Raw genomic sequence first — 26,020 nt, forward strand, 5'->3', positions numbered from 1 at the left:
CAACATGGTGAAACCCTGTCTCTACTAAAAATACAAAAATTAGCCGGGCATGGTGGCACATGCCTGTAATACCAACTACTTGGGAGGCTGAGGCACGAGAATTGCTTGAACCTGGGAGGTGGAGGTTGCAGTGAGCTGAGATCACGCCACTGCACTCCAGCCTGAGCAACAGAGTGAGACTCCATCTCAAAAAAAAAAAACTCACTTTCTGTAGTACTCTCAGAGACCCTCTTCTCACCATCCCCTCTTCTTGCATAATTGTATTCAGGGCTTTGCTTCCTTTGCCACCTATACATTGATGACTCCCATCTTATTACTCTCTCGAGTTTTAATCTCATACATTTGAGGATCTTTGGAGAAGCAGAGAATGAGGGATCCAGAGCCTTCAGTTTTAGAAACTCTTTTGCTCCTTCAATGTTCTAAAGAAACTTAAAAATAAATATACATACAAGCTGTTGTCTGCTCTGCTTTGCACCACAATGTTCATATTATTGGCTGTATTTTCAATTAGATACATTTTCTTCTAAGTCGATTGATATGGTTTGGGTCTGTGTCCCCACCCAAATCTCATGTCTAGTTGTAATCCCCAATGTTGGAGGTTGGGCCTGGTGGGAGGTGATTGGATCATGGGGGCAGGTGTCCGTTTTGGTGCTGTTCTTATGATAATAAGTGTGTTGTCACATGATCTGGTTGTTTAAAAGTGTGTAGCACCTCCCCACTCTCTCTTCTCTCCTGCTCCAGCCATGTCAGATGTGCCTGCTTCCCTTGGCCTTCCACTGTGATTGAAAGTTTCCCGAGGCCTCCCCTGCCATGCTTCCTATACAGCCTGTGGAACCATAAGCCAATGAAACCTCTTCTATTTATAAATTACCCAGTCTCGGGTAGTTCTTCATAGCAGTGCAAGAACAGACTAATAATTGATATTCAGATAGACAAGTTGGGAATCTGACAATTTCCTTAAACTGTAGGCCAGCATTTCAGAGCAGAATTGAGAGGATGTGTAATAAGAAGAAAACGCTAAAGCAATGGTATGCAGAGGATGGCTAGTGACTCCTTTCTTACATTTTTAATACTAATACTAATATTTATATTGATTTGTATTAATATCAGGTTGGATTAACATTGGCTGCAGGTGAAAGAAGCCTTCACCACTAATAGTTTATTTCTGCCTTCATGGACGTCTGAAGGTTGGTAATCCAGGGTTGGGATGGTTGTTTTGCTTTAACAAGGCCTCAGGAAGAAGCTTTTTCTAGCTCTTTTGTCTTCCAACCCCAGGCTGTGGCCTCCATCCTCAGGGTGCAACGTGATGGTTGAAGCATCAGCCATCATATCCATGTTCCCAGGAACAGGCAATGGGCACACACGTGGTGTCTTGAGGATGTTTTACTGGAAGCTGTCCAATAACACATCTACTTGTAAGTCACTGGCCAGAACTTATTGCCATTGCTGTTCGCAGCGGAGAGCAAAGCTGGACAATGCAGCTTTATTCCCGGCAGCTTTGTGTCCAGTTCAGCATCGTGCTGCAATTTCTACAGAAGGAATGGAGAATAGATCGGGGGAGGAGCAACCAGCAATCTTGGCAACACTGTTTTCTGAACACTAAATAAAACCAGTAGAAAATATCTAGATTGATTGGATGACACCAGGATGGGACTGTTAGTTTCCGCATGAAGATTTAGTGGAGAAACAATATATTTATATGGATGAAGTGAAATGAATGGCCTGGCAGGCTTCTTTTCAAGGGCTCTCATGCGTGCTCAGCCTCAGACGCATCACATCGGTAGCATCCTGTGCACCATGAGGACTTAGGGACCCACGGGCCATTTTCCTGACAGACAGCAGCCAGCCAGCCCTGACCGCAGGAGCTCAGACAGCCAGATAGCCCTAAGCAGCTGAGTCTGGTGGGCGAACTTTTCTGAGTGGCTGCCAGTTTGTGATGGTCCCCACAGAAGCGCCTCTGTTATTTTGTGCAGTGCATCTCTAAGTATTCCAGTGAGGACACCCACCACTTCTCTTGAATGTACAGACTCCTCTGTGGGGGTTTTTCTCCCTGCTTGTCAGCTTCAGTCTTCCTTTGTTCAGAATCTTTCCTCTTCCTCTGGACTTACCCCTTCAACACGACCACAACCTCAAGAATGTGATGTTTGCACTTACAACGTTCTATGAAATCCAGCAAAACAGCCTCAGTGGACAACTCTTCTACTTAAGGAGATTTTTGCTTTTCTCTTCTCTTGTTTAAATCTAGCATAGACACTTTTATCAAGTACATGGGTATGTCTTAAGTGACTTTTGTGGCATTTCTAAGCTTTAATGTGCCTTAGATTAAAGGTGTTTAAAAAGGAGAAAACCAAGACAAATTTTGAACTCTCCTTCGAACTAAAAAATTGTGCTGAACTCCTTAACATTTGAAATATTGATATTCTGAGAGGTAAAAGAATGTTAAGTAAATATTTCACATGGACAAATAATTTACTGTCATAATCGTCTTTTAGAAATGCTTTGCTCGTAAAGAGACTCACAGCTGCCTTTCTAGTTTAGGTTTCAATCTGTACATCAAATGAGCAATTCACCAGGACATCTTGGTACAGGGTTCAAGAAGCTGTTAAGAATGGTTGCTTGGGGACGGTCATTTGAGCCTAGGAGTTCTAGGTTACAATGAGCCATGATCGCACTATTGCACTCCAGCCTGGGCGACAAAGCAAGACACTGTCTCATTAAATTAAAAAAAAAAAATAGAAAAAGAAAGAAAAGAAAAAGAATGGCTGACTGTATACCCCCAGGGAACTGAAGCAGTGCCCTTGAGCATGCCTACAGGCCAAGACCTGCACTCTGACAATATCTCATTAAATTGCCATGAAATAAAAACAGAAAAAGGAGGACCTTTTCCCAACCCAGTGAAAACAGATGAAGGCATTGTGGAAAGGGCAAGGTTTTAGTGATATATCAGCCTGGGTTCAAATTTCAGACCTTCACTTACTAACTACACTGTGAGCAAGTTACTTAACCCCTCTCATAAGAAAGCAATGAGTAGTAGAATCCAGCATAGATTCATTAATAACATCTTAGGTCAAACCGACATAATATTTTTTGTAAGGTTACTATGCATAGACAGAATGTAATTTAATTTTGGCACAGTATTAGAAAGCACATCTCCAGATATTCTTATGGTCACAATGAATAAATGCCAGATCAGTTAATCATTAAATATAAGTTTGGAGCCAGTTGAACAATGACATACAAAAAGTGTATATTAATGTATTAATTCCCTCAGGAATTCCAGTTGTGTTCAAGATTTGATCAACAACTTGAATACAAATTTATTAAATGTTTTTGATAGCCCCAAACTAGGAGGGGCAGTGAATGCAGTGGATAACATAATCAAAATTCAAAATAATTACTTAAAATAGCTAAAATAAAGACTATTAAAAGAGATCTATCAAGTTCAGCATTTAGATTCATAACTACTTGGGATCTGGGCATGGCCCAGGGTTAAGGATGGTGTTGGTTCAGTATGACCAGAGCAAGCCAACTGGACCTACTTGACCAGCAGGTGTGGAGTGAGCCAGGAAGAAGAGATGATCCATGTGACTGGACATTGGTTACATATTGGGAGATTATGTGAATATGGTGGGGATAATGGAAGGCAAATTTCTCACTGTTGGAGAAAGTAGGTACAAATATTGAAGTGGAGAAAGTTAGAATTAACCCTGTGCAGTTGTACTGGAATTGGAGGTGTATGTAGACATACATACATACATACACACATGTGTATGCATGTGTGTATGTATGCATACATATATTTCAAAGCTCTATCTGCTGAAAGGGACTAGAAGCAATGATATCCCAGTAGCAATGAACATATTTGGTAACCAGATTTCGGTTTCTAAATACCATTTTCCTCTAAAGGAATCATCTCCTTGGAAATCAGAATGATTCAAGGCCACTGGAAGGAAATATTCTAGATGAGCCTAGAACACTTGTATCAGAAAGTAAGAAGTGTTCAATGAAAACTATTGAATAAATACAAGAACCAGCCTGAAGGAGCTCCTATTGGCCAAATCTGGAAATTTGAACAGCTAAATTTTAGTTAATGATTAAAATGGATTAAAACTAACTGAATACAATAGGAATCCATGAGCCAATATTGATATAAACAAGTAATGTCAACTAGTAAATGTAGAAGGAATAATGGACATAGAAATCATCATTTGGTAAGAATCACAGTTTAACAATAATTGTAAGGTAGGTAAGAATAATTGTTTCAGACAAAAATCATGAATGGATGCTCACATTAATGGGAGGAAGTACAAAAAACGTGGTAAATAACTTTACAGTGGACAAACCTGTCCAGTATCATCTTATCTAAGTTGTAAAAATCAACATCACCAGAAATGGGACAAATTGACATCATGTGCCACCTGATATGATATACTAAGAAGAACATGACAGCACGTTTGTGGTATTGCTGGATCTAGTTATGACAATGTGTGAGACAAACATAAATTGAAGAACATTCAACCAAAAGAACTGATGTGCACCTTCCAAAGGGTAAAGGTCATGAAAGTCAGTATGTAAATGCTAGAGCATGATTATAAAAGACAGAGCCCATCAAGTCACAGGAATACAGCAGCTGCAAATGCACACTGATATGAATGTATTGAACCAGGGACTCAAATACCACAGCTGCTGTTGCTGTGAGTGATGTGACTTTCCAGTGTGGAAACTTTTTTTTTTTTGAGACAGTCTCACTTTGTCTCCCAGGCTGCAGTGTAGTGGCATGATCTCGGCTCACTACAACCTCTGCCTCCCCTGTTCAAGTGATTCTCCTGCCTCAGCCTCCTGCACAGCTGGGACTACAGGTGTGCACCACCACACTAGGCTAACTTCTGTTTTAGTAGAGACCAACTTTCACCATGTTGGCCAGGCTGGTCTTGAACTCCCAACCTCATGTGATCTGCCCACCTGGGCCTCCCAAAGTGCTGGGATTACAGACATGAGCCACTGTGCTCGGCCAGGAACTAACTCTTGATGAAATTCTGAGTAAGACAAAGTACAATTTTCCCTTAATTTACATGGTAGCTGTAGTACTTGCAAAACTAACTGTATAATGAAAGCTTGCAAGAATATTTTGTGCTTAATATGAAACGCAGAGTTAGTCTGTGGGTCCAGATAAACAGCCTTTTAACGCACAGGAACATCCTGTTGAACATTCCAAAGTCTGGCAGGATGAAGGACGATTAGTTATTGTGTGGGACTCCCAGATATTGCAGCATGCCTAGCAGCCCTGGCTGTCCCTCATGGCAGAAGCCCCCACAAGCCAAGAGAAGTCAAAAGTGCTCCCATACTTCCCCAAATGTCTCCCAGGGCCAGTGCCACCACTATTAAGAACCACTGATTCAGAGACTACTTTGCCACTGTCGGAAGTGATCAGTGGGTTATTGCTACTTTATTGGAAGATTTGTTCAAGTAAATCCCTTCCAACTCTTACATTCAACAAGCCCATGATTAAATCTCATGTAGCCATTACCTGTTTCCCTTCTGAAACACTGCAATTTTTTTACTCCTTTGATGAAGATACTCAAATATATATCAATACTTTAAAAGCTGTATTAGTTAGCCAGGACTCTTTTAGCTGCAAATAACAGAAACCAATACAAACTACTATCTATCTACACACGAGAGGAACTTACTGTCTTAAATTGGAAATGCAAGGATGGTGTTGATTCTACAACGTGATCCAGAAATTCAAGTGAGGTTTGGGAGGGGCCCTCCCCACTTCCTTCCTTCCTTCCTCTTCCTCCTACCTTCTTCCTTTTTTCTTCTCTTTCCTTTTCCCTTTCTCTCTCCCTTCCTTCCTTCTTTTTTTTTTTTGAGACGGAGTCTCATTCTGTCACCAGGCTGCAGTGCAATGGCGTGATCTCGGCTCTCTGCAACCTCCGCCTCCCCGATTCAAGCGATTCTCCTGCCTTAGCCTCCCAAGTAGCTAGGACTACAGGTGCACGCCACCATGCCCGGTTGATTTTTGTATTTTTAGTAGAGACAGGATATCACCATGTTGGCCAGGATGGTCTCAATCTCTTGACCTCGTGATCAGCCTGCCTCAGCCTCGCAAAGTGTTGGGATTATAGGTGTGAGCCATTGCACCCGGCTCTTTTTTTATTCTTTCTTTCTTTTCCTCTTTCTCTCTCACTTCTCCCCCTCTCCCTCTCTCTCTTCCTTCTCTCTGCCTCCTCCTCCTTCTCCCTCTCCCTTGGCTGATTGCACTCTCTCTCCCAGTGATAGGCAAATACTACTGGTTGTCCCTCATTCACATTCTATCACTTCTGTGAACAGCCTCTGCTTCTTCTCTACTGCTCTGAACTGTACCCCACAGTTCAAGGGGAGATCCATGAAATAACTATGAAATAATCAATTGTATGATTTTAGTTGTTTAACACCATGAAGGCAGAACCTTGTCTTTCTTATTCATTGCTATATCCCAGCTCCCAGCATAGGTGGGTGTGCCCATTCTGGCCACTTTCAAAATACTTATTGAGTTAATGAATTGCCTAGTTGGAACTAGAGGTTGCCAGCTTTCAGTGCTTGTATCTCTCTACAAGATTTTCCTAGACATTTTGAAAAAAATGGGTAAATGGCAGCAGTAAGCTGTGTGTTCTGGAAGGAGCCTTTGGGCTGGCTCACAGTGCTGAGATATAGAAGCAGAACAGAGAAATTCAGTGAGGAAAACACTTTTTACCCCAAATCCACCCAAGCCGGCTTCTCCACCCAGACTTACCCAAGTTCATCCTCATTTTACTTTCGTCTGAGGGCCACTCGCAGGAGACTAAAGAAATCGACTAACTGGGCCGGGTGCAGTGGCTCACGCCTGTAATCCCAGCACTTTGGGAGGCCGAGGTGGGCGGATCACGAGGTCAGGATATCGAGACCATCCTGGCTAATACGGTGAAACCCCGTCTCTACTAAAAAAAATACAAAAAATTAGCCGGGCGTGGTGGCAGGCACCTGTAGTCCCAGCTACTAGGGAGGCTGAGGCAGGAGAATGGCGAGAACCCGGGAGGCGGAGCTTGCAGTGAGCCGAGATAGCGCCATTGCACTCCAGGCTGGGTGACAGAGCGAGACTCCATGTCAAACAAACAAACAAACAAACAAAAAAGAAATTGACTAATTGACCCAATTAGTATAATATTGAGGTCACTTTAACTCATTAGGCCACTTTAAAACTTCATTTGTTATCTGCAGCTGAAAGAGTAGATTTGTGCATGTTGTTCTTTGTAGAGCACTAATGGAATTAGGCATTACACTGAATCACAGTAAAAGAGCTCTATAATAATAGACTTCAATTCCACTTTATACTCTCTGGTGCACTTTGCTGCTCTTAAAAGCAGGATATCATATATTATTTTGCACATTTTCCAAGTGTTACGAGTTTCTTATTTTTCTTATGTGGGATTAAAAACAATTTTTTTTAAGTCAGGTTGCATTTAAAAAGCTGAACTGGGTGGGTCCAAATTGCTAGTGTTTAAAAAATGTGAAAAACATCCTTAATAGAGCTATTTGTGACTAACTCAGTGGGTGTGATACACAGGGAGAAACAATAAGTTCTCTTATTGTGCATTTGAAAAGTTAGAGTTTAGAACTCTGCTATTTCAGAAATTATTCAGGGAATTACCCAGACTTTTCTTTAAGAAGAGCTTGTTGATGATGAAAAATTAGACATTTCAAAACTTTTAAATGAAAAAAAAGTTTAATAAATCAGAAGAACGCAATCTATGTCCCTCTCCCAATTTTCTCTCTTTTAAAAATTATATCTGTTGCTGATGATCTCATTCTACTCTCCTGCAATTGCTGTGGCAAATACAATCGTCAGCTGAAGAATGATGAGGTTCTTAAATTTGGAAAGGAGAGCTTTATTTCTCATAAAGAGTTCCAGCCTGCAGGATGGCCATTATGACAGGCAGGGAAATATAGCCTCCGGCCAGAAGCCAGAAACAGACACTTTGAGGAAGGGGCAAAGGGAATAGGAATTTATGCTGGGCAGGATGGCAAATATATAATACATATTTAATGAGCCAGAGGAGGACTCATGCATACTTATGAAAGGAGAAACATGTGCGTGAGCATTTGAGCTTCATGCCCTTCATGGGTCCTAGGTACAAAAATTGGCGGTGTTAGCATGATCCCAGAATGCAGTTTTCAGCCCTCTGATGTCAAAAGATGAAGCAGAGGCCAGATGGGGTGGCTCATGCCTGTAATTCCAGCACATTGGGAAGCCAAAGCAGGAGGATCACTTGAGCCAAGATTTTGATACCAGCCTGGGCAACATAGTGAGACTCTGTCTCTATGAAAAATAAGAAAAAGTTAGTTGGGCATGGTGGCTTGAGTCTGTCATCCCAGCTACTCTGGAGACTGAGGTGAGAGGATTGCTTGAGCCCAGGAGTTTGAGGCTGCAATGAGCTATGATCATGCCACTGCACCCTAGCCTGGGCAGCAGAGTGAGACTCTTTGTCTCAGAGGGAAAAAAAAGGTGAAGCAGAGGACACAAAAACCTTTACTGTACCTCCTCCACAGACTGACAGGAACCACTCCATGCTTGGTAGTCTCTTATTAGGCAAAAAAGGAGGGGCAGTGTCAGGCAGTTGGTTGATGTCAGTGGTGGAGTCTTTTGAACGAGCCGGTTTCTGTTTAGGCCTTAGGGAAGAAAGCCTTATCCTGGTTAGTGAGGGAGAGGATATAAGGAGGCATGTCTGACCTCTCACCTCACCATGAGTGACAACTCAGTTTTCAAGGTTACTCTGGGGTCCCCTTGGTTAAGAGGAGGTCTGTTTAGTCAGTGGGGACTTAGAATTTTATTTTTAGTTTACACTCACAATGTACATCCAACGAAATCAATTCAATGAGCAACTTTTGCCTTTATAGCAAAACTGATCTCACAGTCAATCCATATATACACTTCATAAGAATCACTAAAGTATAACAATAGCTTCATCTATTGATCATTTTATATGCCAGGCACTTTCTAAGCACTTTTTCAACATTACATTTATCTCTTACAATGAATTGCTTGATGGGTACTATTATTGTCAACCCCATCTCATAGGCGAGAAAACAGGGACTTGGAGAAACTGAATGGCCAGTCTAAAGTCACACAGCTACCAAGGGTTGTAGCTAGGATTAAAAATTGAACTGGCAGACTCCTAATCACAGTTCTTGTGTTGCCTCATAGGACCTATGCTGTGTATTTCACAAACACACACAATTCTGTGTTTATATATAAATTAAATTGTGGAATTGAGGCAAATGTTCAACACTCTTTTAAATAATCCATCTTATCCATGCAACTTAAAAAAGTTATTATTTTATTCAGTAACTGCCAAACTTACCATGCTATGGCAGTGAATAAAATGGCTGAAAATACAACCTAAACTCAAAGATAAACTTAGAACTTGAATTGCACAAGTGTATTGTCTAGCCTACCCAGATAGAAATGACTCAATGACTCAAAAACTACTTAAGTGTTGCCTCTTTGGGCTTCTGAATGCTTTTTTTTTTTTTTTTTTTTTTTGAAACAGGGCCTCACTCAGGCTGGAGTGCAGTGGCGCAATCTCGCCTCACTGTGAGCCTCGACCTCCTGGGCTCAGGCAATCCTCTCGCTGCAATCCTCTCACGCAGCCTCCTGAGTAGCTAGGACTACGGGCATGCGCCACCACACCTGGCTAATTTTTGTATTTTTTGTAGGGATGGGGTTTTGCCATATTGCCCAGGCTGGTCTCAACTCCTGGGTGCAAGCTATCTGCCCATCTCGGCCTCCCAAAGTGCTAGCATGGCAGGTGTGAGCCACTGCTCCCGGCCGACTTCTGAATCCTGATTGGTAAGGTCCACCCTAGTGGAAGAAAGAAGAGGAGAGGGAAAAGAAGTAGAAGTATGAGAACGCCTGAACCCACACTGTATTAACTATATTTTAAATTTTTCTGTATTTTTAATGCTCTGGCCTCTGGGGTCTTACTGATTGAGCAGAGATTGTCCCTCCCAAGGTCAGCTAATTCCTAGAGACAGGAGACAACTCAGAATAGCCCTTACACCTCAGAGCCTGCTGAAATTACTCAAAGCAGCCAATCTTAAGCATGTTTACCCTTTGTTACCCCCTTTTTTCCTGCAATAACCACAATAAAGGCTGTTTTAAAAAATCTTACTGTTTTTTCATTCTTATTTTTAAGAAATTTTATGGGTGCATAGAAGCTGTATATGTCTGTGGGTACATGAGATGTTTCGATACAGGCATGCAATGTGAAATAATAACATCATGGAGAAGCGGGTATCCATGCCCTCAAGCATTTGTCCTTTGTGTTACAAACAATCCAGTTATACTCTTAGTTGTTTGATTATTTTTTATTTTACTTTATTTTTGAGAAAGGGTGTTGCTCTGTCACCCAGGCTGTAATGCAGTGGTGTGATCACGGCTTACTGCAGCCTCGGCCTCCTGGACGCAAGTTATCCTCCCACCTCAGCCTCCCAAGTAGCTGGGACTACAGGCGCACACCACCGCACCTGGCTAATTTTTGTATTTTTTGTAGAGATAGATTTTGCCATGTTGCCCAGGCTGGTCTCGAATCCCTGGGCTCAAGTGATCCAACTACTTCGGCCTCCCAAAGTGCTGGAATTACAGGCATGACCAGCTGCACCCAGCCACACTGTTTATTTTAAAATGTTTAATGAAGTTATTATTGAAAATAGTCACTCTGTGGTGTGACCAAATAGTATGTCTTATTCATTCTATTTTTTTTTTTTTGGTACCCATAATAAAGACTGTCACTTATGCTTTCCCTTCAATCTTTCTGCTACTGATTGACTCCACTCCTTCCCCATGTGGCCCTGCATGGTGTGGTGCGACTCCTGTGTCTAGGGATCTGCAACATAAAAATTGCTTCCTTCATGACAGTCATTTTTGTGTCGTGTCCTATTGTTCCTGATTAAAATACATCCACAGTACATTCTAAAACACATACCCTGAATAAGGATTAATATGTGTACAACACACAAAATGAATTATGAATACTCAATGGATTTCGGGGTAGTTCACTTATTCAGCAGGTATTTGTTGAGTGCATGTAACGTACTGGAGATACTCTGCTGGACGAAGTTTTCATTTCAGTTCTGTAAGGACCCACTGCTGACCCTTGACTGGTGTAGCTAATGAGACAGTTCTGGCCCTGGCTGGCTTACATTCCACAGTCACAGGCTGTCACTGCCCAGTGCAGCCTGTTCACACTGGGACATCCACTTTTTGCTTCAGAGCTCTTAATACTGAGTTTAGCCTTTGCCAAATACTGATCTACAACCTGGGATTCTGCCTCAATGTTATTTTCTTCTAAAATGATATAATAACAACAAAAGAATCATTCTTCTTTGCCAGGCAGTCTGATAAAGGGTTCAGAGGCATCAAAATCTAGTTTGATGAAAATGAAACACAGGCCGGGTTGGTTCGCAATCACCCTTGATCCGGTAGCAGAGTAATGAGGAGATGCAAGGCACCTGGGATTATGTTCTCTGCCTCTTACACAGTATCTTTGAACTAAACAGACTTATTAAAACATGGAGCATTACCATTTATCCCACTTGAACAATTAACATATGGGTGAGGTTCATAGCATATATTGAATTTGTTCTTTAGCTAGCTGCAATTGTATTTGAAAGTAAAATGAAAAACAAGCAAAATAATTAAGGCTTCCAAATTCCAACTTCCTACTGAGGACCAAGAATGCTACTTGTTCAGGATCTCTCAAATTGGACATGACTTCTGTGTTTTAAAGCTGATGGCTAATCCAGATATCTATTATCCTTCAACTTCATAGCCAGATTTGGAGTTGGAAAATAAACTGAAACAAGCAAAGAAGATGCAGTGCGATAAAGCTTCTATTGATACAATGAAAATAATGTCTCGTGCAAGTTGTATCAGTGATTCAGGATTATTTTCAATGGCAGGTTTATCATTAATCATTAAAAGAGAAAAAAGAAAGTCAATTTACTGGCTGACATAGATATAGCCTGAATCTGCTTCCAAACACAGTAACTGTGGAGCAAATTATCAGAATTCTATAGTCAGAATAAGGCAGACAGAATTTAACAAAAAATTTGCCTCAAATTAACCAGTAGGTGTCACTGCGTAAATACACTGGTAGCAGCTTTTCCTGCAGAGATCCATCTAAGAGCCCAGTAGAAAATAATCAAACAATTTTGAATAACTTACAGCTAGTTCAAACCCACAGAGACTGTTTATAAACCCACACTGTTAATTTATAATTCAAAGGACTGACTTAAGTTCTTTCTGTTAAAATAATTATTAGAAAATCATTATAAGCTTAGTGGCAGTATACAAATTTAATGATTCAAATTTAATTTAAACTAATTTAAATTTAATTCAAACTAAGTTAACGATTCAAATTTAACTTCAATATATTCGCTATGTTTTAAGAACTTTTGAAAATACATAAAGAGTCTAATACAACAGATCTGCTTTTCAAGGAAAAAATCCTGGGCTTTTAACGAGGAAGAGAAAGACTGAGCTCAGTCTAACTGGCTGTTAACTGAATTAAACAAATTTTCCCCCAAAATATTTTCTACCGATTCAACATGCCCCCCAATCCCAAGCCTATAAAGACAGACAAAGATTCTCTACTTCAGTAAACACAGATACTTCCAAATGTAACGTTTGTCAGGTTCCTTCTGTTTCAAATCCTTCAGGGCATCCTGGGCATCATACTTCACAGGGCCCCCAGACGGCTCCCAGGTGGCTTACCCCACCTGTATCTGTCTCCCTCTCCCCCTTGCTCCTCCCTCATCCCTGCTTCTCTTCTTTCACTTCTCAACTAAAGCTGGCTCTCTGAGGAAGAGTCGGGCCTTCCCAAACCACTCCTTTAGCACCTTGGGCATAATTCATATTTTTTCATTACAAATATGGCTTATTAAAATCTCTGTCTCTTGCTATCTGAACTCACTGAGACAGAGGCCGGGTTATTTATCTGCATATCTCAAGTATCTAATAGTGAGTGGCTAGAGCCTGTTCTCAGTTGCTGGCAGGATGTTTATTTCCAAAATATGTAGACACTCCTTTTCTCTTTCCTTTTTGAGCAATTCAATTCTAAAGCCATTAGATGAGCTTAAGCAATGTATAGATCTGCACTGGGGAGGCAGGAATTCAGGGAGTTACAAACATGGACGGGGAGAAAAAATAGAACAAAGTCTATAGTGTTGGATCAGAATTGGAGGTACATATAAACTCCTTGATATACATAAAGATATATGAATAAACATAGATATATATTTATATAGATAAATATACAAATAGATAAATATGCGCACGCACACACACACACACACACACACACACACACACACACACACACGCACAAACTCCTTAATTCTGTCTACCCAGAGGGCCTGGGAGTAGCAACACCTCAAGAGCAATGAGCACACCTAGCATTGAGACCTTGGTTTCTAGATACCATTCTCCACTAAAAGGAACCAAGGATCTTTGGAAAACGGCTGATTCTAGTACTGGGTCAGGAAAGTACAAGGTAAATCTGGACTATCTTGGAGTAGGAAGTAAGGAAGTGCTAAAGAATAATGCAGACAGGTCAAAAGTCAGCTTGAATGGGCTGTCACTGGCCCAATCTGAGACACTCTGAGCATCAAAATGAATGAATGGATTGTAACCATTCATTAAAATAGGGCACCATGGGTACATACGTACATAACTTATAATTCCATAAATAATTGAATAAAATGAAAATTTGATAAGGCACGGGATATTACACAGCTTCAAAGCACTTCCCTCTAAAACATGTACTAATCACAAAGGGAAAACAGTAACTTTGTAGAGGAGAAGCCTGGCAGAGAAGCAGGCCACACGGAAATCATGCCGCCTGAGAGGCTGCCATGAGAACACTGCATGGCTTCTGTGGAAGTCCTGCTAAATAAACAGAGCCTAGATCTCATCAGGAGGAAACACCAGAAAACCTAGACTGACATAGGGACATTCTACAAACCGGCTAGCTTGTCAGCAGAAGTGTCAAGATCATGAAAGTCAGCAGAGGCTGAGGAGCTGATCCACAAGGAAGAAGACGAAGGAGACAGGACAAGTAAATGCAACGCAACATTCTGAAGAGGAGCCTTTTGCTATAAAGAACATTCTTGCGACAACTGGTGACCGAATGGGAAACGAGGATTAGATGGTATTAAATCATCAATGTTAATTTCCTGATTTTAATAGTAGTACTTGGGCATCCACTCAGTATTTTACTTTTAAATGATTCAAGAGAGGAAAAAAAGTTATTTGCATTGTACTTGCAACTTTTACAAATTCTTAGATGGCTCTCATTAAACAAACAATTTTAAAGGAAGAAGAAGAAAAAAAACTTGACCACGCTGTATTTAAAAACTCTAAGCCGACCCCAAGTTGGAGTGCATTTTACATCTAGGATGATACAGTCTCCGCCTTCTAGGAGTTAATAGGAGAGTTGTGTGCACAAAATTAACAGTGGCGGGGGAGAAAAAAGGGAGAGAGAGGAAAAAAAGAGAGATGCATTTTTTACTTTTTTGCAGAGGCAGTTTTAAAAATACCCTCCAGGTCACAGCCCTCCCCCTCCCGGCCGCCTCCCGCCCTGCAGCTGGGGAGGTGAGCGGAGCTCTGCGGGCCGCCGCCTGCGCGGTCTCTTGGTGGGAAGCAGGTCTTTGCGTGTGAGCGTTGCGCTTCTCCCAGCCAGAAGTCGGAATTCTAATGCCCAAGGCATGGTGTGTTCAGTGAGATTCGTATTTTTAAAAAATAAAATAATTTAAGAGAAAAACCTAAAGCTACCAGGAGTGGGGTTCGAACCCACGCGGACATATGTCCATTGGATCTTAAGTCCAACGCCTTAACCACTCGGCCATCCTGGTGCAGACGCTGAATGTGCCTTTCGCTCTACCTACAAGGCGTCCACTATCTCTTCCTGCCCGCTCCCTCCCTCCAGAACGCCGAGAGTTTTCGCCGCCACTGTCTCCGCTCTCCCAGCCCGGGCTGGGGCGACCGCCACGCCGGTACCTCGGTTTCTCGCCGCCGCGGCTCACTGTTGCCCCCGGCCCGCTGCGGCAGTGAAGACAACTGCAGCGGAGCGTCGCGCTCTCTGCTGGGGCGGTGGCTGCGGCGGCGGCGGCGCTCGCCGGCCTTTGGCTGGGGCGAGACTCCGGGCCCTCCAGTTGCGCTTTCAGTTTCGAAGTGCGCGGGCGCCGCAAACACACACCAGCAAACTTCTGGGTTCCTGGAAGCGCGTTCTGGAGGCGCCTGGCTGGTGGTGCAGGGACGCGTCCCACAGGGCGGCGTTTAGTTTGTGTTATTCTAAGCAGAGTAGGTTTCAAGGAATGAGGTGCACGGGCAGCAACAGAGTTCCTGGACCCCTGCCCCTAGGGGCCGCTTTTCTTCTTCGCGCATGCCACAAGTCACACGGGAGGGAGGCTTTGTAGAAATTTGCGTGTCGCCTGTGCCACGCCACATGCCGGGGAGCGTGGCACAGTCGCCCTTCCTGGTGGCTGAAGGCACCATCGCCACTGCACTGCCTTGGATGCAGTGCGGTGGCCTCCTCTTTGCCCCCGCAACCTTACAATGCAATGAGATATTTCTGTTCCCCTTTCTTGTTTTGCAGTGCTCTCCTTCCTTTCTGTGCACATGAGATTCAGTTTGTCCTGTTATTCCTTTTCCCAGGGCGTCCACTCCATTCCCCACTACCCAGGACCTCATATCGACCACAGAACCCAGAACCCAGGCTCTGTGTTGTGGAGTAGTAGGGCCTGGTGGCTGGGCTGGGATCTGGCAGCCACACGACTGTCCGGCCACGCCCTTGTTCACACGGTGCAGGCAGCGACTTCTTCATCAAGAACTTCTATCAGCCTGGAGAGTGCACACACTAACCTCACTGTGCAAGACCTCACTCATGGCTCTCCTACTGGGTCACATTGTAAGAATTGTCTTGCCTCTTCCTGGAACTCCTGTGATCCCTGGGAACACGGGCTGTCACGAGCCTGCTGCCCTGGTTCTCAGAGTTTCCGCCAACTCCTAGAGAACAGCCCCTGCGAGAGGGCCTCAGGATAGTAACCGGGAGAATCACCCCCTTCACACTTTGCCACACAGCATTGTAAGCTGTCAGAGGCCTGCGCCCATGTCCTGAGCTCAATAGCACCCCTCCTTCTAAGCGCCAGGCCTGGCCCTCGAAAGTACACGACAAGAGCTCAGGCAAGAGCAGTTCCTCAGGCCTTGCCCTGCGGTGCTGAGAGAAGAAAGGGAACTTAGACTCTGTCGGGGTAAAGAGGCAGCCACGTGGTGATGACATGGAGTCACCAGAGTGCCACCTGCCACTCGCCATCTCCATGGTATGGCGCCAAATCGTCAGAGGCCGCAGACTTGATAAAAACGGCCTTCAAGGCACTGAGATGATAATAATATGGATTGAGAACATGTCACTATGTGACAAGCATTGTTCTAAGCGCTTTACATATATCATCTCATTTAATTTTCAGCTGGGTGTGGTGTTGCGTTCGTGTAGTCCCAGCTACTCGGGAGGCTGAGGCCAGGGGATTGCTTGAGCTTCGGAGTTCAAGGCTGTGTGTGTCATAATTGTGCCTGTGAATAGCCACCACTGCACTCCAGCCTGGGCAACATAGTGAGATTCCATCTCTAAAATAAATGAATAAAAATTTCTTAACAACCTTGTAAAGTAGGTGTGTGAGGGACACATTCAAACCACAGTACTATTTGAATGATATTTTTGTTAACCCCAGACTCAGCTTCCAACAAGCCCTTAGTATAAGACAGTTTGGAGTAGCCGCATCGTAGGGTATCCCTTAGAAATGCGCCTTCTGAACCCTCAAAATTGTATTAAAATTTTCTGGCTGCTGTTTAAGGATGGGCCTGGTACAAGTTAGTTTATCTTTGGTCATCTTTGGAAAAATACAACCTGCCACACAGCAGAACTATAACACTATCTCCCATTACTAACACTTTTCTTCCAATGTGATTTTGACACTCCTCCCATTAATAGATGGAATGTGGGGGGATGGGGGAGGTTTGTGTTCTCATTCGTTGAATCTGGAAAGGGGCTTGTGTCTATGGAGGAGTGATACTATGTGACTTCTGAGGCTAGGTCATAAAAGTTGCTGTACCTGTACTTCACTTTGTTTTTTTGAGATACTTGGTCTTGGAACTGAGCCACCATGCTGTGAGGAAGCCCAAGTAGCCACATGTAGTTGTTTCAGGTGACTGCCCTCAAACAACAGGCAGTATTAACTGCTATAAATATGACTGCGTGAGCCTTCAGCTGATTCCAGCCCCTAGCCATCAAGTGACTCCTACCCCACAGCCACTGATTCCTTCCAGTTAATTACCCCATATTATTATGTATGCAGCGTAGACAAGTTGTCTCCATAGTATCCTTTTCCAATTCCTGGTTCACAAAATCTGTGGAAAGAATAAAATAGGTATTATTTGCACTACTGTTTGTTCGTTTGTTTGTTTAAGTGAAGCAACTGATAATGAAAATTCTGAGAATGATAAACTGGGAGTGCGGTGATGAGGCACTAGGAGCACTGGTAGAGACAGGCGATCTGAGAATAAAGCCAGCACGGGGGAAGCAGAACCCCGAGATGGAGAGAGTCCAAGGTCTGATTCCATCACTGGAGTCGTTTACTCCATCCTTCCTAGAAACTGAATTCAGGGCCATGCTGCCATCTTCCAAATCCACATCGTACATGGAAGTGTCTGTGTGGAAGAACAGAAGTTCCATCCCTGGATGCTTGCTTCAAGGGTGAATAGGAAAGAAAGTTCTGGCTTCTGCCTCAGGAAGCAGTCTTGAAAATGGAAGAAATTCCCCAAACATGGGAAAAGTTGCCAAACTTGCTGGCAACTACAAGGCATGACAAATACCCACTTGAGTGTTGGAACAAAATCTGAAAAGCACTGTGCCATGGCATTTCTTATAACTGACAATATTAGAGAGTAAATGTCAATATTAGGACAGATTTTGTAACATCGAAATGGCTTCACGTTCAAGAAACTGCATTTAACATACTTCTTACAGAGAAATGTTCCATGCTATTTAAACTAGTTTTCAGTGTGTATGTGTGCTTATTTAAGCCATGATATTCTTCATACATTCTGCGATGGTTTTAAAAATATGTCCATAAATACTTTCATACTTCTGTCTTCAACAGGGGAAGACTACCTTTCCTCCCCTTGAGTGCGGGCTGAATCTAGTGACTCATTTCTAATGGATAGAATAAAATGAAAGTGATGGTCTGCAACCTTGGAGATGAAATCATCAAAAGGCACTGCTGCTACCACTGTGGTTGTCCTGCCTTGGATCGTTCACTCTGGAGGATGCCAGCTGTGATGTCCCACATGGAGGCTCTGAACGGAAGCCTCTAGTAACCACCATGAGGACCTGAGGTCTCATATGAGTGAGCCTGGAAATGAATCTTCCACCTCAGTCAAGCCTTCTGGTGACCATAACAAGAGGCAGCAACTTGACTGCAACCTCAGGAGAGACCCTGAGCCAGAACCACCCAGCTAAGCCCTGATTTCATGACCCTCAGAAGCCAAGTGAGATAATGAATATTTGTTGCTTTAGGCTGCTAAATGTTGTGCTATTTTTTACACAGCTATGAGCACTAATACATTAATATTAATATTCTACTAATACTATAATACACTAATTCTAATACTAATACTATAGCACTAATACTAGGCAAAGTTAGTTTCTCTAGCACTGATGATGCACTCACAGGCATATATTTTGTTTCTTTACATCTATTTTATTTTATTTTATTATTTTCACAGTTGTTTATATATATTTTATTTATTTATTTAGAGACAGAGTGTCTCTCTGTGGCCCAGGCTGGACTGCAGTGGCATGATCTCGGCTCACCGCAACCTCTGCCTCTGAGGTTCAAGCGATTCTCCTGCCTCAACCTCCCGAGTAGCTGAGACTACAGGCATGCACCACCATGCCCAGCTAATTTTTGTATTTTTAGTGGAGACTGAGTTTCACCATGTTGGCCGGGCTGACCTCAAATGATCCAACTGCCTCGGCCTCCCAAAGTGCTGGGATTACAGGCATGAGCCACCATGTATGGCCTGTTTATATATATTTTAAATTTTTCTTTTAAAAAAAAATTTTAGATTCAGAGGGTACATATGTAGGTTTGTTATATGGATATATTACATGATACTTTGGTTAGGGCCTCTAATAAACCTGTTGCTCAAGTAGGGAACTTCGTACCTAATAGTTTTTCAACCCTTTTCCCCACTCTCTCACACCCCATTGTAATACTCCAGTGTTTATTGTTCCCATCTTTGCATCCGTGGGTTTCTACACATCTATTTTAAAAGAAAGAGTAATACTGCTAACCTCCTTGCTAACATCCAACTTTCCTTCTTGCATTTGTTTTCAAATTCTTAAATAGATTGCCCGTACTTTCCAAGCCTACTCATTTGCTTTCTGTTTTTTTCCAGAATCCTCTGAAATGTAGCTTCTACGCTTATCTTTCTCTTAATCTTTTCAGAATGAAAACATCTTTACAGAAACAGATTCAAGTTGTAAACGTTGTATGACATCCAAACAATGTAGAAATAAAGTAGAATGTGAAACCTCTCATTCACAACCCGTATAATCCAAGTCATACTAAATTGGGGTCCCTTGTCTTTTGAAGATGCGAACCCGTTTTCTGTCTCTCTTCTGCTTTTTCCCATGCCTGCTCTTCCCTGCCTAACTCTCTTCCAAGCCCCTCATAAATCCTATCTTCCCACCACACACACAGTTGTAAAGTCAAAGGAGTAAGAATAAACTGCACTGACAAGTGTGAGTTTACAAAACTCGGGAAGCTCCAAATTACACTCCAGAAATGTCCTTCTCACTCTGCCTGGCCTTACTCATTATACAGCAGCCCCCCATTAGCTGCAGTTTTACTTTCCTCAGTTTCAGTTACCCACCGTCAACTGCAATTTTCCATTAAATGGAAAATTCGAAAAGCAAACAATTCATAAGCTTTCCATTGAGTATCGTTCTGAGTAGCGTGATGAAATCTCACGCATGGAACATGAATCATCTCTTTTCCAGTATGTCCACTCTGTCTATACTTCTTGCCTGTCAGTCACTTAGTAACCCTCCTGGTGGTCAGATCAAAGTATCATAGTGTATATCAAATTCAGTACTATCTGCAGTTTTAGGCATTTGCTGGGGGTCTTGGAATGTATCCTCAAGAATAAGGGGGCTCTACTGTAATAGAAATTACAGTTTGTGTCATCATTAGAAATATATTCTTTTTGGCGACAGAATTTTCTCTTTATTTACTTGTAGAGTTTAAATTTTCGTCCCAAACTTTTATGAAATAGAGTATACACATATCCTACACAGTAGGCAGGATATAAATTTGCCTTTTTGTCCATAATAGAGAGTTTTCATTATGATAACAATAATTTTTCTGAACTGTAGATAAAAGGCAGCAGTGCATAGTAATGTAAATGTATTGTTTAAACTCTCAAGTCAGTAGAGTTAGTTCAAACCATAATTCTTTCCTAGCTGCATAGACAACTTATTAATTTCCTCAAGTCTCATCTGTAAAGTGGGAATAATAATTCCTACCTGAGAGAAGTGTTGTGAGAATTAAGTGAAATATGCATGTAAAATATCTCCGCTGGTTGTCTGGCATTGAAACAGAACCCAGGTTTGCCACTTAAGCCAGACACAAGAAATGAGGGTTGATGGGAAGAAAAGCAGGTTTATTCAGAAAGCCAGCAAAACCAAGAAGATGGTGAACTGGCGTTGTAAAATACCATCTTAAGTCATTACAAATTTCAGGCTTTTTTTTTGTTAAGGGCAAAGGGAGGAGGAGAGAGTTGAGATCAAGAGTTAACCAATGACTGAAGACATCTAGGTGGCAGCGAGGGTCTGAGGAGGTTAGGAAATTGTTTGTCCTTGGTCATAATTCTTCTACAAATCTTTAACAAGGACCAACTAGACACAACCAGGTGGAACAGCTGCCACCGAGGAATGGAGGAACCAGGATAACTGGCACACTCCTAATAGACCTTCAGAGGGAAGGCACCAAGAGTGGATGCAGGGAAGACATAGAAGCTGGGCTGAAGGGGGAGGAAGCTGGGAACCCTGCATGAGGCTACCAAGTATCAGGGCTCGTTTCTGGCCCCCAGCAACTCTGGGGTAATGGGTGAGCTGAACTGGTAAGGAGCAACCTGCTTTTGTCACAACCTCTGAAATCCCAGCAGGTAGAGTCCCCTCAACCACCACGGACACCTGAGTTGGCAAGGAGAGCTGCTTAGAGAAGTGGTAGGGGCATCCAGCTGATGCGGAGCCCAGAGTGTTTGGTGAGGGAGCATCTGTAGTGGAGTACAGCCAGGGATAGCCATCTGTCTAGGCTCTACCAGCCCTCACAGGGGACTTTAGTCCTAGGGGAACTGTCAGACCTGAACTCTGCAGGGTGGTCTTGCCCATTAGACTGGACTGGTCTGACCTGAGTAATCCTTGCTCTTCTGGTCCCTTCTGGAACCCCAACCTGGCAATGTCTGCTTGCAGGGCAGCCTCAGGTGCCCTGGGGGCCCACACTATAGCTTTTGCACTGGTGGACCATGCCTGACTAGTGGAGAGCTGCAGTGGCGTGGTCTCCATGGCCACACATCAGTCTACCCACTCCTTCCCTGCACTGTAGCTGCCCCCGGGCCCATGGCCACCCCCCACATTGCTTTGTCAGCATGTATGTGCACGAGCAGATTTTGCTTTCCTTGCCCCACCACTATGTGTGTACACATGCACCCTGCTTCACCACTGCTGCTGGCAGGAGTGCATTTGACTCTACCAGCCTCCCTCCCCCGCCATACTGCCATTGCAGTCAGAGCCTTGGTGGGCATAGAGCCCACTAGCCCTGTCCCCGCCAATGCCCTGCCCCTGCATCAACACTGCCACTAGAGTGAAAGTAGGCACAGAGAACAGCATATCCTCCCCAGCTATCCCCACTTGCATGAATGTGCACAGATGGCACACTCAGACCTGCACTGATCAGCACCCCAACCCCATGCTAGCACCACCACCAGCACAACTGCATGTACAGTTGCCAGTGGGGCCCTTCTCCTTCTCAAGGCGTGCTGCCTCCACTGCAGCTGTGAATGCCCACAGGCAGGCAGGCACCCTGGCATCCACTAGCACCCTGCTGCAGCCAAGAAGCCTGCACCTCACCATGCTGCCACTGCTGCTGCATGTGAGAACGAGGACAATCCTGCTGTCACCACACTGAAAACACTTTGGGTGACACCACCAATTGGAGTGTAGTGACCAGCCACCTGGGAGCATATCAGCCCCCCAGCACAGTGGATTCCTAATCTCGAGGAGACAGAGAACAAAGTTGAGGCTGATACAAGTCCCCTAGAGTTACAGCATACAGTCCAGGAGTTGGAAGCTAAGCTTTGGCCCCCTAAAATCTTCCAGAAATGAAGCCAGTTGGCTGAACCCACCTTCCTCCACAATAAAATCATTAAGAGCATCAGATAGGATAAAAGGGAAAAAGCCCATCCAAAGAACAGCAGCTTCAAAAATTGAAGGAACATTAGCCCAGCAAAATGAGAAAGAACCAGTGACAACTCAAAAAGCCAGACTGCTTTCATTCCTCTAAACAACCTCCCTACATCGCCAGGAAGGGCTCTGAACCATGCTGAGATGGCTGAAATGACAGAAATTGATTTCAGAATACAGATAGGAATGAAGACCATTGAGATGAAGAAGTACATTGGAAACCAATCCAAGGATACTAAGAATCATGATAAAACAATGCAGGAACTGACAGACAAAATAGCCAGTATAGAAAACAATGTAGCCAACCTGATAGAGCTAAAAAACACACTACAATAATTTCATAATGCAATCACAAGTATTAAAAGCAGAATAGACCAAGCTATGGAAAGAATTTCAGAGCTCAATGAATAGCTTTCTGAAATAAGACAGTCAGACAAGAAAAGATAAAAAAGAACGAAAATGAATGAACAAAACCTCTGAGAAATATGAGATTATGTAAAGAGATCAAATCTATGACTTATTGGTGTCCCGGAAAGAGACGAGGAGAATGGAAGCAAGCTGGAAAACATATTTCAGAATGTCATTCATGAGAAATTCCCCAACTTAGATAGAGAGGTCAATATTCAAATTCAGGAAATGAAGAGAACCCCAGTAAGATACTTCACAAGAAGATCACCTTCAAGACACATAATCCTCAGATTCTCTAAGGATGAAATGAAAGAAAAAATGTTAAAGGCAGCTAGAGAGAGAGGTCAAGACACCTACCAAGGGAAGCCCATCAGACTAACAGTGAACTTCTTAGCAGAAACCCTATAAGCCAGAAGAGGTTGGGGGACAATATTCAAGATTCTTAAAGAAATTCCAACCAATAATTTCCGATGTGGACAAACTAAGCTTCATAAGAAAAGGAGACATAAGATCCTTTTCAAATAAGCAAGTGCCAAAGAATTCGTTACCACTAGACCTGCCTTACAAGGGCTCCTGAAGGAAGCACTAAACATGGAAAGGAAAGACCATTACCAGCCACTTCAAAAACACACTGAGGTACACAGACCAGTGACACTATAAAGCAACCACACAAGTCTGCATAATAACCAGCTACCATAATGATGACAGAATCAAATCCACACATTTCAACACTAAACTTGAATGTAAATGGGCTAAATGCTGATTGCACAGAGTGGCAAGCTGGATAACGAAGTAAGACCCAACGGTATGCTGTCTTCAAGAGACTCATCTCACACGCAATGACATACATAGGCTCAAAATAAAGGGATGGAGAAAAATCTACGGAGAAAATGGAAAACAGAGAGAAGTAGACATTGCAATCCTTATTTCAGACAACATAGACTTTAAACCAACCAAAAAAAAAAGAAAAAAGAAGGACATTACATAATGGTAAAGGGTTTAATTTAACAAAAAGACCTAACTATCCTAAATATGCACCCAACACAGGAGCACCCAGATTCATAAAGCAAGTTCTTAGAGGCCTTTGAAGAGACTTGGGCTCCCACACAATACTAGTGGGAGACTTTAACACCCCACTGACAATATTAGACAGATCTTTGAGACAGAAAATTAACAAAGATATTCAGGACCTAAACTCACCACTGGATCAAATGGACCTGACAGACATCTACAGAACTTTCCACCCCAAAACAACAGAATATACATTCTTCTCATTGCCACATGGCAGTACTTTAAAATCAACCACATGATTGAACATAAAACACTCCTCAGCAAATGCAGAAGAACTGAAATCATAACAACCACAGCACCACAGCACTATAAAAATGGAATTCAAGACTAAAAAGCATGCTTAAAACCATACATTTATATGGAAATCAAATAACTCGCTCCTGAATGACTTCTTGGTAAATAATGAAATTAAGGCAGAAATCAAGAAGCTTTTTGAAACTCATAAGAACACAGACACAACACACCAGAATCTCAGGAACACAGCTAATTCAGTGTTAAGAGGGAAATTTGCAGCACCAAACACTCACATCAGAAAGATCTCAATTTAACAACCTAACATTACAACGAAAAGAACTAGAGAACCAAGAGCAAACCAATCCCAAAACTTGCAGAAGACAAGAGATAACTAAAATCAGAAAGAACTGAAGGATTCACACAAAAAAACCATTAAAAGGATCAACGAATCCAGGAGTTTTGTTTTTTTTTTTAAATAAAAAATAAAATGGTTAGCCTGCTAGGTAGAATAATAAAGAAGAAAAGAGAGATGATCCAAATAAACACAAGTAGAAGTGACAAAGGGGAGATTACCATCGACCCCACAGAAATACATATAACCATCACAGAATATTATGAACACCTCTCTGGACTCAAACTGGAAAATCTAGAAGAAATGGATAAACTCCTGGACATACACACCCTCCCAAGACTGAACCAGGAAGAAATTGAATCCCTCAACAGATCAAAAATGAGCTCTGAAATTGAATCAGTAATAAATAGCCTACCAATCCAAAAAAACCAAGGACCAGACAGATTCATAGCCAAATTCTACCAGATATACCAAGAAGAGCTGGTACCATTCCTATGCAAACAATTCCAAAAAAGTGAGGAGGAAGGACTCCTCCCTAACTCATTCTATGAGGCCAGCACCATCCTAATACCAAAAGCTGGTAGAGACACAACAGAAAAAGAAAACTTCAAGCCAATATCCTTGATTACCATCTATGTAAAAATCCTCAACAAAATACTGGCAACTCAAATCCAGCAGCACATCAAAAAGCTTCTCCACTACCAACAAGTAGGCTTTATCCCTGGGATGCAAAACTGATTCAACATACACGAACAATAAATGTGATTCATTGCATAAATAAAACTAAAGACAAAACCACATAATTATACCATATTTGCAGAAAAGGCTTTCAATAAAATTCAACACCCCTTTATGTTAAAAACTCTCAACAAACTAGGTATTGAAAGAACATACCACAAAATATCAAGAGCCACCTGTGACAAACCCACAGCCAACATCATACTGAATGGGCAAAAGCTGGAAGCATTCTCCTTGAAAACTAGCACAAGACAAGGATGTCCTCTTCTCTCACCACTGCTATTAAACATAGTATTGGAGGTTATGGCCAGAGCAATCAGGAAAGAGAAAGAAATAGAGGACATCCAAATAAGAAGGGAGGAAGTCAAACTATGCCTGTTTGCAAATAACATGATTCTATATCTAGAAAACCCCAGTTTCAGGCCAAAAGCTCTTTAAACTGGTTATCAACTTTAATGAAGTCTCAGAATACAAAATAAAAGTACAAAAATCACTAGCATTCCTATACACGAACAATCAAGCTGAGAGCCAAATCAGGAATGCAGTCCTATTCACAATTGCCATAAGAAGAATAAAATGCCTAGGAATATAGCTAACCAGGAGCTGAAAGATCTCT

General features: G+C 42.5%; 1 non-coding gene across 1 annotated transcript; it reads right to left on the reverse strand.

Moving 5' to 3' along the window:
• Positions 1-14,848: 14,848 nt before the first annotated feature.
• On the reverse strand, positions 14,849-14,931 carry TRNAL-UAA (transfer RNA leucine (anticodon UAA)). The gene has a single exon. It is a non-coding gene; the product is annotated as a tRNA-Leu (tRNA).
• Positions 14,932-26,020: the final 11,089 nt, after the last annotated feature.

This window comes from Hylobates moloch, unplaced genomic scaffold, assembly GCF_009828535.3.
Source record: "Hylobates moloch isolate HMO894 unplaced genomic scaffold, HMol_V3 SCAFFOLD_26, whole genome shotgun sequence".
Lineage (NCBI taxonomy): Eukaryota > Metazoa > Chordata > Mammalia > Primates > Hylobatidae > Hylobates > Hylobates moloch.